Source organism: Lissotriton vulgaris, chromosome 7 (genome assembly GCF_964263255.1).
Source record: "Lissotriton vulgaris chromosome 7, aLisVul1.2, whole genome shotgun sequence".
Classification (NCBI taxonomy): domain Eukaryota; kingdom Metazoa; phylum Chordata; class Amphibia; order Caudata; family Salamandridae; genus Lissotriton; species Lissotriton vulgaris.
In genome coordinates this window covers 981,906,295-981,921,177 of record NC_141695.1, presented here as the reverse complement: position 1 = coordinate 981,921,177, position 14,883 = coordinate 981,906,295, and positions in this window count along the sequence as shown.

The window sequence follows — 14,883 nt, the reverse complement described above, 5'->3', positions numbered from 1 at the left end:
AATGGGATTGTACTCGATTTGAGGTACTCGGTGAGCATCAACAGCATCTATTCCAAACGTATAAACTTTTTCTTTTGTTTTTCAAGTTCCTCAGTCTGGTTTGCACTGCTAACTCGTGGTGCCTCCTCTGAGTTTGTAAAGAGACATGGGCCATCACAAATTTTTTTGAATTACTTGTCCGAGTACAGCGGAGTGTGATCAGACATATCACAAGGGCAGGTAGGAGAGTGTGAAGGTAGTGTAAGTGAGAACAAAGGTATCCCACTTGTGAAAAGCAGTAGGCAAGGAACAACCCTTGCAATCAAGCGATTGCGCTAAATATATTTGAAACTACAAGGGGACCCAATTAAGTCGAAAGAGACCTTTCGACTTAATTGGGTCCCCTTGTTGTTTCAAATACATTTCCTACTAAAGCATCACCTTTCCTACTAAAGATTCAACTTTACTACTAAAGTGTCTCGTTCCCTAAATCGTCATGTTTCCTACTAAAGTGTCACCTTTCCTACTAGAGCGTCACGTTCCCTTTTAAAGTTTTATTTTTGTCTGACACCTCGCTCGAGAAATAGGCAATGGATTTGTTTTCATTGACGCAACTAACCCTTCGTGTGCACTACAGTGTGTTGATTGTTGCAATGTAGATAAACACTCCCAGGGATCACTTTTTTAGTTCAGATTAACTTTGCTGACATACTTGTAGACTTAGGATGTGTCACATGTGTATGTTAACAGTGCACAAATGTGTGAGCCTGTGCATTCTTGGTGCGGACACTAGGACAGGCAAAATATTGTCATATTGTCAAATGTGCATATCTTGACATAATCAATATGTTTTACAGTTTGCGTTATGCTTGCCGTGATGTAGGTATCTGCGTAGGACACATTTCTTTTCACGGGTATTGCCCTCCTTTGCAAATGATATCCACATTGTTATACAAAAAGATGCCCACACTTGAGGATCGTACTATCTGTCTGCATTACTAATGTGAGTGTATTGATGTTTTCAGTGACTGCTAAATGAAAGTATTTACGCAAAGTAAGTGTTCATTCATTTATTGACATTTTTACACATTTTAAAAAAAAATCGAATCTATGGCCATCACAATGAATCATGCTTCAGGGAAAAGGTTCTGCACAATGGTGTTCTTCACTGAGTCCCAGCAGTTGTGCCCAAATGTCCCCTCTATTCTCATCCTCATTCTCTTTCACTGTTTCCTGCTCCTCATGGCACTGGTCCCATGGGACATTTGTCGCACGCAGATGTTGTGCAATATACATCAAGCCAGGATAGTTTTGCTTATCTTAGGGGGGAGTATAGCAATTGGCCCCTGGTCATGTCCAAACTCCAGAAGCAAGACTTTAGTACCCCAAACGTCCACTCCACAATACCCTTGGTCCTGGCAAATGCATTGTTGTAGTTGGGCTCTGCCTTTGTCTGGGGTTGTGCAAACATGGTCATGCCTGCAGACCATTTCCTTCATCAGCTGAAAAGACAAAGGGAAACAAGTTCACTCAATGCTATGGTGATTGATCAAGTCACACTCAAGTACTTTTTCTCACTCCATCATCTGGGATGTGAAGAGGGTGGATTAGTGAGACTGTCAGCACCAACTGTAGTGCCATTGCAGGACATAGTTGGCCCCTTTCCTCTATGCAGAGGAGCTAATTCTTGGAAGGGAATAGGTTTTTTGATTGATAACCATTTAAAATAATTGCCCTGAGGAAGTCCATCGGTGTGGACGAAAAGCTTTGGATGGCTTTGCTGTTTATGTGTGATGCTTTCGAGAACAAAACAAGTGAAGAATTGGAAACAACTCTACTTAGTATGAGATTATGACGTTATGTTCCTTGGTCAAGGGTGCACCTTGGTGGCACGTGCTCTTTAGTGAGTGCACGTGGATAGGAATCAAAATCATTTCTTGGAACAGGCAATAGGTTGGGCAATCTATGGTCCCCTGCCTTCTTCTTTGGTGAACATTTGAATACATGTCTGTTATGTGTACTGAATGACTCCTACACATTTTGACCACTGTTGGACACAATTGGTTACATGAAGTTTAGCACAATTAATTCCACATGTCCTTTGCTGTTCTCGGTGTCAGATCGTTTAATGCTCATAGCCTGCTGCCACAATGGGCCAAACACATTTAGGCTGTGGCTTAGTGTGATGGGTGTTGTGTAGGTCCATTGCCACAGTACGTGAGAGTATGTTGATCACAAATTGGGGTTTGTTGTCATCCAAAAACAGGCTGTACCAGTACGAACCTGTTTCACATACACCCATACGTGTGCCCCTGTGGAAACACTGATGTCATTGCTGCACTACTTAACAATGACGGAGCCTTGAAATTTCTAACCTCCTTTCAGGATTGTAATGTGGTGAGTAATGTTAACTTTTGGATACACAGATAACAGCCATAGGAGCTCTTCCTTACGCACAGGGTTGCAATACGGCTTGTGTCCAAACGTTGCATTGCTGAGGTTCTTGCCACTATTGATAGACACATGCAGTGGCTTAGCACGTCTTGAAATGTATGACTTGGATGTTTGCATTGCACATGTGCCCTGATGAATGGTGCAAGTATGAGAACCATCTCTCCTACATATGCACTGTCTCATGTAGCACACACAGATCTGGCAATGGGGGCATTGATTATTTACTGTTATTAGGCCTGACATGCACTTCAGATGTACTTACCAACCAGTATACCATTCTGGAAGCACTCATTGATGATGGAGTGCCTGAAGATGTATGCATCCCATTTATAATGAAGTAATAATGTGTCACTTTGATTTAAAGAGCGCATGAGGCTCTCCTTCACGGGCAATAGAGTGTTATTACAGACATTGAGAATAATATTAAAAGAAGACAAAGAGGAAAAATAGAAGGACGGTAGGAGAGAAACAATAAGAAAGAGCTCTCTGCTGCTTTCTGATGCATTCAGGTTCAGAATCATGAGGCCATGAGGCTAGGTGACAAAGTCCAGGTCTCGGTTAGAAAATAAAGTTCATGCCAGGATGTTTGGAAAGCTCAAAGCTGATTTGGAAGCCTGCCCTGTAGATGACAGAGTTGTGAAACTTCCTGGCAAATGCTGATATGCAGATCAGTATCCACCCCTCCTTATGCCCATAGAAAGAGCAATCCCTCAGCCCAAGCCCCCCCCTCAGCAGCCCACCTGTAGTGCAGTGTGGGAGCGAAGGTTTAAAAGTGGTTCTTGCAGCGTAAGCGAATCCCCATTCTAACTTGTTTGCCAGTTCTGGCGCTGCATGTGCTCTTAGGAACAAGGGAGCACACTTTGGACGCACATTCTCATGTTTGCCCAGAATATTCCCAGCTGTGACAGCATCTCTGTCTGCCTGTGATTGCCACACCCCGCCCTCCCAGCGGGCGGCAGGACAGATCCAGCCATGGCCCATGTAGAGCGTGCCGTGCCACTGGGCGGTGATATGGTGTGGGGGAAGGTCAGGGTGGGGGGGTTGTAAAATGAGGGATATACACGATTTCAGGTAAGTACCGAAAAAAAACTCATTTTGTTGTGCGTGCTGCATCGCCAAATGTGATGCAGCGCGCGCAACAAAATTAGTTTTTTTTCGGTATTTACCTAAAATTGTCCGTACCCGCATTTTACAACCCCCCACCCTGCCCCTCCCCCACTCCACATCACCACCCGGTGGCACGCCCTTCAGGGGCCGGGGTTGGACAGATCCACCAGCCATCCGCCGGACCTCTTTTATCGCAGAAGCTGAGGGAACTGTCCCAGACAGCATGGCAGAGTCGTCCCAGAGCCCTCTGAGGCAGTGTGACCTTGCGCACACTGTGTTAAACTGCTGTCCCTGCCCCTGAAGGGGTATCCTCGAGCAGGCACTGCAAAACATGGGAGGTGATGGTAGAGGTGTGGAGAGCGAAGAACCGGGTGGGAAGGGAGGCGGGGAGGGCAGAAGGAAGACGCAAGGCAGGAATGGAAAGAAAAACAAGCATTTGCAATGACTCGCATTTACGTGAGACCTAATGCATCACAGACAACGGGAGGGAGGGCACAAACAACGGGGGGAGGATGGGGGAAGAAGGCATGGATGATGGGAGTGCCAGCGGGGGGAGATGAGGGCGACAAAGTAGTGCTCATAGTCCATGTATGGTGTAACACTCGCAGTAATGGGGCCAGTAGCCATAGGAGGTGACAAATGACGACATGTGTGTCATAAGGAGGGACTAACAAACCTCATAATGAATCATAAGACAGTATTTACGGAGGACAGAGACTTCAACCAATGAAAAAAAGGGCGCTGTGGGTGGGGCTTCCCTCATGGGACTGAACTACCCCAGAGCTTTCCTAGAGCAGCACTTGCATGCAAACTCTAGGCTTGACCTAAAAAGAATACCATTACCTGCTAGTAGTAGGTGTCTAATAAGGATAACAAAGACACCAGAGGGGTCAGAGGACAACACCTAGGGCAACACACGCAGCACACTCACTCGCCGCTTCGGAAAGCGGATGGCACAAAAGCCGCGAACGAGACAAAGCACATGCTGGCAGGTCCCAAAGCCAAGACCAGAACAAGGCACATTAGAGAGCCGAGCAGATACAGATCTCAAGGATCTTATGCCTTAACTGTTGAAAGTGAGCCCATAATTCTATCAATGCCCAGGCTGCTGGCGCAAACCGCCTCTTAGTTCCCATTCCGAATAATTTACCAAATAAAGAGACGGGCGCTGGAAGCAGGAATCAAGAACAGAGTTTAATTCTCATGAGGAGAGCCAGTCATTTCGGACACGAAACACAGTGTCTTTCGGGAGGTGCTCTAACAAGTGAGCTTGAGACTCTTGCTTTTATACATTGCAGAACATTTGATGATACAATCAGGTCAGTATGTCGCAAAAGGAAAACATTCCTATAATCCTCGTGATGATCCTACTCCACATACGTTCACAATGGGGACCCTTGACCTGCTGATAAGAGGGGAGGGCGATCGTGCAGCTGAGTGTGTCGTAGGATGTGTGCGCCTGATCATGGCCCAGGGGGTGGGGTGGCTAGGCATACAATAAGGGTAGTAAATGGTATCTCCTGGCTTAGGCGATGGCCTCGGACATGTGTGGTCAGCCGAACTCGGGGGAAGGGGTCATCAAAGGAGTGGTATTCATGCCTACGTGGACAATCGAGCGCGGAGGGAGGGCTCGTCAATAGAGGGGCATTCATGGAAGGGAAGGGGGTGCTGGTCAGGCGCGGCCAAGACTCTCAAGGACAGGGCTTTGCGGAAGAAGAGGGTTTATGACTTGCTCATATGAGGAGAAGGAGGGGGGGGTCAGGGTGCATGCAGGGCCAGAGTCGCGCAGAGAGAGAGAGAGAGAGATCTTATGACCTGTACATGAGAGAACAGGGGCAGTCAGATACAACTGGGGGGGGGGGGCTATGTCAGCTGAGGCGAAGGATGCTTCTTCGAGAGGGAAATGAGGAAGGCCTGGGTCGAGCAGGAGGGTTACCTTTTCACATCAGGATCGTGCAAAGGGAAAGGGTTTCGTGGTCTATACATGAGAGAGAGAGTGCAAGATACGCGCAGGAGGGAAGCTGGGGATTCCAGTGGGTAGGAAGGCCATGGTGCCTGGAATGGCTGTACATATGCATAAGGGTACGGGTTCTTACTGACAGGGTGATACGATCAATAATTTACAGTATCTATGGAGCCCACAGGGAGAGGAGTGGGAGAAGAAGGGAAATGAATGCTGTCTATGTACATCGGTTTCGTCTGATTTCACAGTCGCCCCTTTTTACATAGCAGCAATCATTTTCGCAGCTGATGGCATTACAGGTAGACAAGCATCGTTGACGAATTAGCACTTTGTCGATACTAACATGTGACGTACAATCATAGACAGTCAAGGTGATGGGAAGAATACAGTACATAGGAAATTACTTCTTCGTTGTGTTCCTGGCAATTAAACGCACTACATCGCATAAATCTTTCTGACTTAAAAAAAAATGTGACCAATGAACAGTTTTGACCAGATAGTTGAGAGCGGAATTCAGTTCAATACACAAGATCTCTTCGTCACAGTGTCTTTTATCAGCGAGCCATCACTGGTAGGCTCTAATCCGGGTACTTTCGTTGGCACTGTTGAGCACCGGCGGTGGAGCTATAGGTCCAGCTCGGATCGATCCTTACGCGTTGCAGGGTGCGGTCAGTCCTCTGCTGTTAGACCACAGTCCTGTTCCCTAAACAGTCCATTGGCGGCGCCTTATGCTCGGCACCTATAGTTCTGTGGCAACACCCTCTTCCCATATAATTGCAGCTTTTTCCTTTGACAGAAAGTCACGTGGGAAGGTGGGTGGATGTGGTTCAAATAGTCGATAGGAGAAAGGGCGAGCGGAGTTGGGTCAGAGTTCCTGGGACACACAAAAGGGACCAAGGGAGCAAAGGATAACAAGCAGGCAGGCCCATCAATCGGGCCCAAAGAAGGCAGACGGAGACTCCAGGCACACGTGGGCACCCGTCATTTTTCATTTTCCACGTTGAAATTGCGGTCTCGTCCTGTGCCTTGTCGCTCTGCAGCTCCACTTCTGGTCGATGTCATACGTGTCCCAAGGTCTGCAGTCAGGCTGAACGTCACATCTGACCCATCTCCTCCGGTGATCGTGAATCTTTGAATGGGTACAAGACAACGTTTTAGAGAAATGGCAGAAGAAGACATTTACGCATATGAATTCCTCCCTCAATCCTCCGCATTAGAGTTCTTATGCTCATCGGTCACAGTCAGAGGTCTATTACCAAGTAGTGCATGTATCAGCATTCCTACTGAGTTTATGGCAGGTTTATTCATTGTCCTATTTGTAACTCACATGAGGATAAATGACATTTCCATCAACTGTGCGTCACATCATATTCAATATTACAGAGCATTTCCTTTCAGGAACAATCATATTTTCAGACAGGGCGGGGGTGCTATCATTGAGAGTCGGGCAAAACAACATTTCCTCAAGGGTCAACAGCTACTCATGGGCATTATGTTTATACCCGGGACAGCAGAAGTTGTTCTATCAAAAATGGGGCAGGGATGCTTCGGGCGCTTGCGCTTGGGTGCAAAGGGGGTGGGACAATCTGGGTATTGGGTGTCAGTCTAGACGTTGGCGCTCGTTTCTGAAGAACAGACATAGGATGCCATTGACATACAGTTCCCCTATAAATGGCCAGATTTGGGGGACTTTAGTCGTCTTACCTGTCCTTTCTATCTCGGCCAATTCAAGTTCATTCATTTTACAGAAAGGAGAGGCAGTAACATGGCGAGAGATGTTCATTTTAGTTTCGGTCAATTTCGCTGAACACCTTTGCGTTCAAATATGTATCAAATCAGACTGGTGCCGGTGGGGCACAATTTTACCAAAAGAGGGAGAAACAAATAGGGAGACTCTCATAGAGAGCGAGAGTCGTCCGCAATCTAAACGAGCCATTTGGTACACGTATGACATGTAAGGAGAGACAGAGAGAGATAGAGAAAGAGATAAAAAGGAGCGGAGAGAGAGAGAGAGACGTGTACGAAAATAGGTCATTTAGTGCGCTCACAACACAGAACGGCAAAGGTCAGGTGACCTATGGATACAGACAGAGGGGAGACATAAATTTGTACGTTACATACACACAAACTCAGACAGGGAAGACAGCACATATATTACGCATGTACGAGACATTCACGACAAGACAGGAAACAAGTGTTAGTCTACAAGATCTGTTTTTATATTTTCTACATATCGTTACTATCCTATTTATCTACGTGCTTAGCTCTTTCTGCCCTTCCCCCCTTTCCCTTCTCGCGGGTCATGCCTGCGAGCGTTCCAAATTACCAATACTCACACCTCGGTTGGTCGATCAGAAATTAACCTGGTTGCGCTAGTTACCCATGGTTGGATCTTTAAACCATTTTTTCAGTTCCTTCCTTTGGTGGAAAGTTCTCCAGGCTGAGGTAACGGCAAGTATTGATCGGGAAAACAGTCGGACAGCTTGGCTATATCTGCAGGAGTGTGAGAAAGGGGGCAGTGCATTTTGAACATAGGCAACATTTTCTAACTTCCTAGGCGGGTGGCGCCGTGGCAACCCTTACCCGTACAATTTTTCTTTGTCCTTTCCCTACCTAGTCAAAACGTCCAGTCATTTCATTTAACGCGTCGTTTCTAGTCAATTTTATTTTTGTCATTCAGTATTTGTCCAGTCTCTATGTCAGTCCATCCTCCCGTTGCTATGCTCTAAGGAGGAACAGTCATGTTTAAGCCTACGTCTTTAAAAAACTTTTATTTGTCCTAAGGACCATGCTCATATTCCCTTTTTCCCCCTCTCATCGGCGGTTCGGTCGTCGTCCATCCATACATCAGCCAGTGTTCCGACGTGACCTGCAGAAGGGAGGAGAAAGAAGGGGTGGGGGGGCAACATTCAAAACCTCATCAACGTGCAGTAATCCGGAAATGCTTTACCTACCACATACTCGACCTATTTCCACGTAGTGCATTTCCCTACCATCACGGCGTTTAAGCCCAGATGGACCAGAAAGGTCAGACAGATAATCATTGACGATCTGTGTGACATGAGCTACTTGGTCGTAACCCCTTTCCATCGGGTACAAGGGTGGCGGTCAGGTGGCATTCCTGTGGTGTCGTTTTAGGGCTTCTAAAGCACTTTTCCGGCTGCCTGTAACACATAGTGTGGTTGCTGAATATCGGGTCCTTTTTAACCCCTTACCTTCATCATACTTTCTCGTCGCTCATAGTAGTAATACATTCAAAACTCATTAATGCAACCGCTACAACTATGCTTTCGTTTTCAAAATACCTTTAATAAAAAGTGTTGACACATAAATACAGGCCTACAACCCGGTGGACTAGCCACGGAGCAGATTGGAACTGTACATGGGAAGAACGAAGCTGGTGGCAGTTCATTGCATAAAGTGCGGCAGTGCAATAAAATCATATTAAACTCCCCTACAGAGCAAGCATGATGCATGTCAGTAATTCATCTTTAATAAATTCATAAATACATTATCCAATGTTCATTCATTACCTTAAATTACACCAATTCATTTTTCAACTCATAATCGGTACCCACCCTTAAGTCAATTCATTGTCCAAGCACATACTCAATATCCTTCATATCTACTTTCATTATTCAAACGTTATATATATCTCGGGGTAAAAAGCTTGCGCAATCAGGGTGCAACAAAGTTCATTAAAAACGTCTCATTTTGGGTCGGCGCCATTTTGGGTGGGGTCAGGCAAGTTCTAGCACAGTCAGAGTGTCTCTAATCTCGCAAGGTTGGCCCAGAACTTTCCATTGGCAGTTCAGAAAGTCTCGTGCAATGTGGTTAACAATCTAACAAATATGGACCATGAGTCAAAGAGTGGGAAGGGCGGCAACAATTTTCCTACCGGGTCATTCTGGTGTTCCTCCGGAACTGAACAAGCCTGTGCCGTGGCGGCATCTTAGCCATTTCCGATCCGAGTCTGGTGCCGGCAGGAGTAGCACCGATGTCGTGGTTCCCAGCGAAGGGGGCGGGAGCACCCATGCAGAGGGTCGGGGGCCCCCTGGCTCTTATAGAATCTTCAAGGTCGAGGAGAGGCGATATGGAGCGGGTGCCCGTCCTGGGCAGAAGACCTCTTTTTGATGTTGACCCTCTTTAAGCAAAGAGTGTTGGGGTGTCGCTGGAAGCCTCCACCTGGAGGGAGGTGGGGGAGGGTCGTTCGCGCCACCTCCCCCTTCCAGCGACCCCGCGCCGTTCTCCGGCTCCATCGTTTTCGACATTGGCCGTGCCAGCCATTGATGATGGGGGGGGGGTGGTCGGCGGCTGAGGCAAGACAGCCCCCCCCCTTCCCTTGGCGACATGTGGCGGGACTACCTTCAACTCTCCAGGGAGCGTGGAATGTGGCGGGACTGCCTGCACCTATGCAGGCGGCGGCAGGCGGCGAATTTGGCATCTGGCGGGACTACTTGATTTGCCGCCGTTCTTGCCTTGGCTTCGGCTGTGGACCTGCAGGCGATGGCATGCGGCGAATTTGAAATGTGGCGGGACTACTTGATTCGCCGCCGTTCTCGCCTTGGCGTCGGCCTTCGGCAAAAGCCGGATCGGGTGAGAGAGAGGGGTGGTCGGTGGCCGAGGCAAGACAGCCCCCTCTCTCCCCGCGGCCTGCAGGGCGGCAGAAGGGAGAAGATGGAGAGGTCCTTGTCATCCTTTGGACCGCCTGCCCAACATCATCTCCTCCTGACCGTGGCCAGGCGAGTCCCTCGTGCCTCCAGGCCTCGCCTTCCGGATGGGCGTAACCGCGGACCTGTTGCACTTCGGGAGCTTCCGGAACGGGGGTAGGTACCTATTGAGTTGTTTCTATTTCATGTGGCCGTTATTTGGGTGGGGCGGGCAATGAGGCAGACATGTTGGGAACAGGAACAGGCAGTGAAGCCTAGCTACCTCGTGGCTATGTTCTGCTATCAAATCTTTTCGCCATTTTACATTTCTTATTACGAATTATTTCTAATGTTTCTTATTTTTGGTGAAGTCAAAAGCTCATCAGGGGGTTACTGACTTAGCCTGATTTCTTTTTGTTTTTCTTTCTCTTCCTTAGCGTGTTTCAAGCTAAAGCTTTCTGTCAGTAGGGAACGGTGATCACTTCATATTTTTATGTGTCCTTTTCACTAGGGGGGTACATCTGGACGGACCAGACGAGTCCCCTCCAATAAATGGTCCGGGGTGGAACGAGATTATCGATCAAAAGGGGAACATATATTCCTTCATTAGGGTATCATCCTGGACAGACCGAGCGGTGTACTTCCACTTACTAGGGTAGCCTCCTGGACGGACCAGTCGGTCTACTTCTATTAAATGGCCCATGAGTAGAGAGCATATGTCCTCCATAAGAGTAGTCTCCTGGGCGGACCATGCGAGCTACCCCACAATAACCAACCAGTGGGGAGTGGGTAGGACTGACGAATTCACAAAGGGGCATAACCTACCCTTTTCTACTTGCAAAGACAGAATATTTCTATTTCACGTTGTTTGCAAATAAAAAATACCTCAAACGAAACAATTCCTGGAACAACAATGTCCAGGCAACCAACCAATCAGTGGGGAGAAAAACAGGCATGACGGATTACAACGGGGACAAATGTCTGCATTACCTGCCCTTCGCTATCCATAAAGGGAACAGAATATTCCTATTCGTCTCTGTTTGTGGACAGGGAAGATCTCAAAGAGCAACAATCGATTATTAATCGACTTCAAACAATTCAGTGGGGAGAAAAGTAGGCATGACGGATTACAACGGGGACAAAAGTCTGCATTACCTACCCTTCTCTATCTGCAAAGAGGGACGACGTTCCTATTCGCCGCTGTTTGCAAACAGAGAATGTCTCGTTCTCAAAAGAGAACCAATATGTCAAGTAGCCTTCAAAGCTAAAGGAACCAATACCAACCAATACAATATCAGTATACAAATACCGATTTCAATACAATCAATCAATCAATCAGGTGGATAGAACCACCCTACCAATCAGGCGTAAAAACACCCTACTTAATCTTACCCGGACCGGACCATACGGACAGTTCTTCGACTCCCTCCTCCAGCGCCCGATCGTTCTCTTACTCCATGTAGCATTCCTGTGGGATTCCAGTCAGGACAATAGGTCACTCAAGAGAGGTCCGTTCAGAATTGGTGAAGTTCTGTCGATCGGCAGCCGGGCTAGGGCCCTCTCAAGGCAGGTATACTCCGATCATTTTAGACGTTCACTTCTTCGTCTGGATCTCTCTTACCGAACCCCATGTCACTGATGGACCCCGCGTTGGGACGCCAATTGTTGAAAGTGAGCCCATAATTCTATCAATGCCCAGGCTGCTGGCGCAAACCGCCTCTTAGTTCCCATTCCGAATAATTTACCAAATAAAGAGACGGGCGCTGGAAGCAGGAATCAAGAACAGAGTTTAATTCTCATGAGGAGAGCCAGTCATTTGGGACACGAAACACAGTGTCTTTCGGGAGGTGCTCTAACAAGTGAGCTTGAGACTCTTGCTTTTATACATTGCAGAACATTTGATGATACAATCAGGTCAGTATGTCGCAAAAGGAAAACATTCCTATAATCCTCGTGATGATCCTACTCCACATACGTTCACAATGGGGACCCTTGACCTGCTGATAAGAGGGGAGGGCGATCGTGCAGCTGAGTGTGTCGTAGGATGTGTGCGCCTGATCATGGCCCAGGGGGTGGGGTGGCTAGGCATACAATAAGGGTAGTAAATGGTATCTCCTGGCTTAGGCGATGGCCTCGGACATGTGTGGTCAGCCGAACTCGGGGGAAGGGGTCATCAAAGGAGTGGTATTCATGCCTACGTGGACAATCGAGCGCGGAGGGAGGGCTCGTCAATAGAGGGGCATTCATGGAAGGGAAGGGGGTGCTGGTCAGGCGCGGCCAAGACTCTCAAGGACAGGGCTTTGCGGAAGAAGAGGGTTTATGACTTGCTCATATGAGGAGAAGGAGGGGGGGGTCAGGGTGCATGCAGGGCCAGAGTCGCGCAGAGAGAGAGAGAGAGAGATCTTATGACCTGTACATGAGAGAACAGGGGCAGTCAGATACAACTGGGGGGGGGGGCTATGTCAGCTGAGGCGAAGGATGCTTCTTCGAGAGGGAAATGAGGAAGGCCTGGGTCGAGCAGGAGGGTTACCTTTTCACATCAGGATCGTGCAAAGGGAAAGGGTTTCGTGGTCTATACATGAGAGAGAGAGTGCAAGATACGCGCAGGAGGGAAGCTGGGGATTCCAGTGGGTAGGAAGGCCATGGTGCCTGGAATGGCTGTACATATGCATAAGGGTACGGGTTCTTACTGACAGGGTGATACGATCAATAATTTACAGTATCTATGGAGCCCACAGGGAGAGGAGTGGGAGAAGAAGGGAAATGAATGCTGTCTATGTACATCGGTTTCGTCTGATTTCACATAACATCAAAAGCAACCCTAGCAGGCACCCCAGCAGCGGCCCAAAAGGGAGGGCACCTAGGCAACATTCTATCGCGAAGAGGCATCGGAACTATGGCAAACAATGAGGGGAAAACGGTAGGAGACCAAAAGAAGCCAAAAATAGACATTCAAGGATCTCCAATGAAAACCAAAGGCGAAACAGCCACCCTAGAGACCATCCTAAGGAGAATCAATGAGGGGAATGAGGTGGCGAAGGAAACAAAACTAAAAGTGGAGAACATGCAACTTGAGCTGACGGCAATAAGAGCTGATCTCCACAAAACCAACATAAGAATGGAAGCAGCAGAAGGTCGAATCAGCTCTGTGGAGGATGCAACCAAGGAGAATACTAAGGCCATAGCAGAATGTCAGAAGGCCAAGAAGGCCATACAGAGACAGCTAGCTGAGCAAGACGACAGGGCCAGGAAAGGCAACGTAAGGATCCTGGGCGTGCCGGAGGGGACAGAGGATAAAGCAGGCTTGTGTGCAGCCATGCTTGAGGAGATTATCCCCAAACTCACAGGCATCAACTTCGAAAGGCGGTTCGAGGTGCAAAAGGCCTACAGAGTGCCGGCAGGGAAACCAACGACGGGCAAAGGACCAAGACCAATAATATGCAATCTGCTGAGAGCGAGCCAAACTGACGCCATTTTTGCTGTCGCCAGAAAAAATCAGAACCTGACATGGGCCGGCGGCAAGATCGTGCTGACCCAAGATTACTCAAAACCAACGGTCGAGACCAGGAAAGGGTTTCTAGCCCTCAGAGAAACCCTGCGGAAAAGAGGCGCCAGCTTCAGCTTTGTTGGCCCGGCTCACTTCAAGGTCACGGACAAATGGAGAACAATGGTGTCTGAAAGCCCAGGAGACTTGAGACGGTACCTGCAGGGACCACCGGCAGAGGAGATGGAGGAAACAAAAAACCCCGGTGCAGCGAAAAGAAGCGCTTCTCCCGACGTGACCGGACAATCGGAGTAAGGAGCACCACAAGCAACAGGACAACATGTCTACCTCAAACAACCAAGTGACATACGAAATGATCCTTGACCACCAAGAGAAAGGACTAGCCTCACAGGCTTGGAAAATCTACCTCAGCTCAGACATACGAGCAGGTTGGCGGAGTGCAGAACTGAGAAGCAAAGCCACGCTTACGAGCTCGTTCAAACCTACCTCAGCACTGTGAAGGACTGCGAAAGAAAAGTCTGAAACCAACCGGAACAATTGACTAGCAAGAATGACTGAGACCGACTGTGCCTTTTCCACTTTCAAGGCTCTACCAAATAAAGAACACAAACTCTACCTCAAGGACGATGCGTTGCAAAGGAACTTTGTCGTCGCACACCCACTTAGCAAGTAAGGGAGGGAGTGGGGTGGGAGGGAAGGGAAGGGGAGGGCAGGGGAGGCAGGGGAGGGAGGGGGGAGCGGGGAACACATCCATGGGGTTACTTTCTTTCACTATCTCTTCTAATACTCTTTCTCTATAACTTCTACACTTACATCTAGGAGCAACAAGCGAAGGTGTAAGCACAGGCACTCACAAATAACCCAAGGACCAGAGAGAGGGGGCCACAGCAATCCACACAGAGCAAGACCACACAGACCGCAAAATACAAAGCAACACAAATGACACATAACAACCAGACAAACCTCTCAACTGACATTAAGATAGTATCCCTGAATGTCAAAGGTCTCAACAGTCCGGTGAAAAGGAGGAAAGTGCTTGAGCACCTCAGGAAACTTAAGAGCGATATATATGTACTCCAAGAGACAAGACTAGAAGCCGAGGACATAAAGCGCCTCAGAGCCAGCTGGATAGGCGATGTTATAGGGTCACCAGCACAGAACAAGAAAAATGGGGTGGTGACAATAACTAGCAAAAACTCCAAGCTAACAGTGGTGGACTCGCAGGC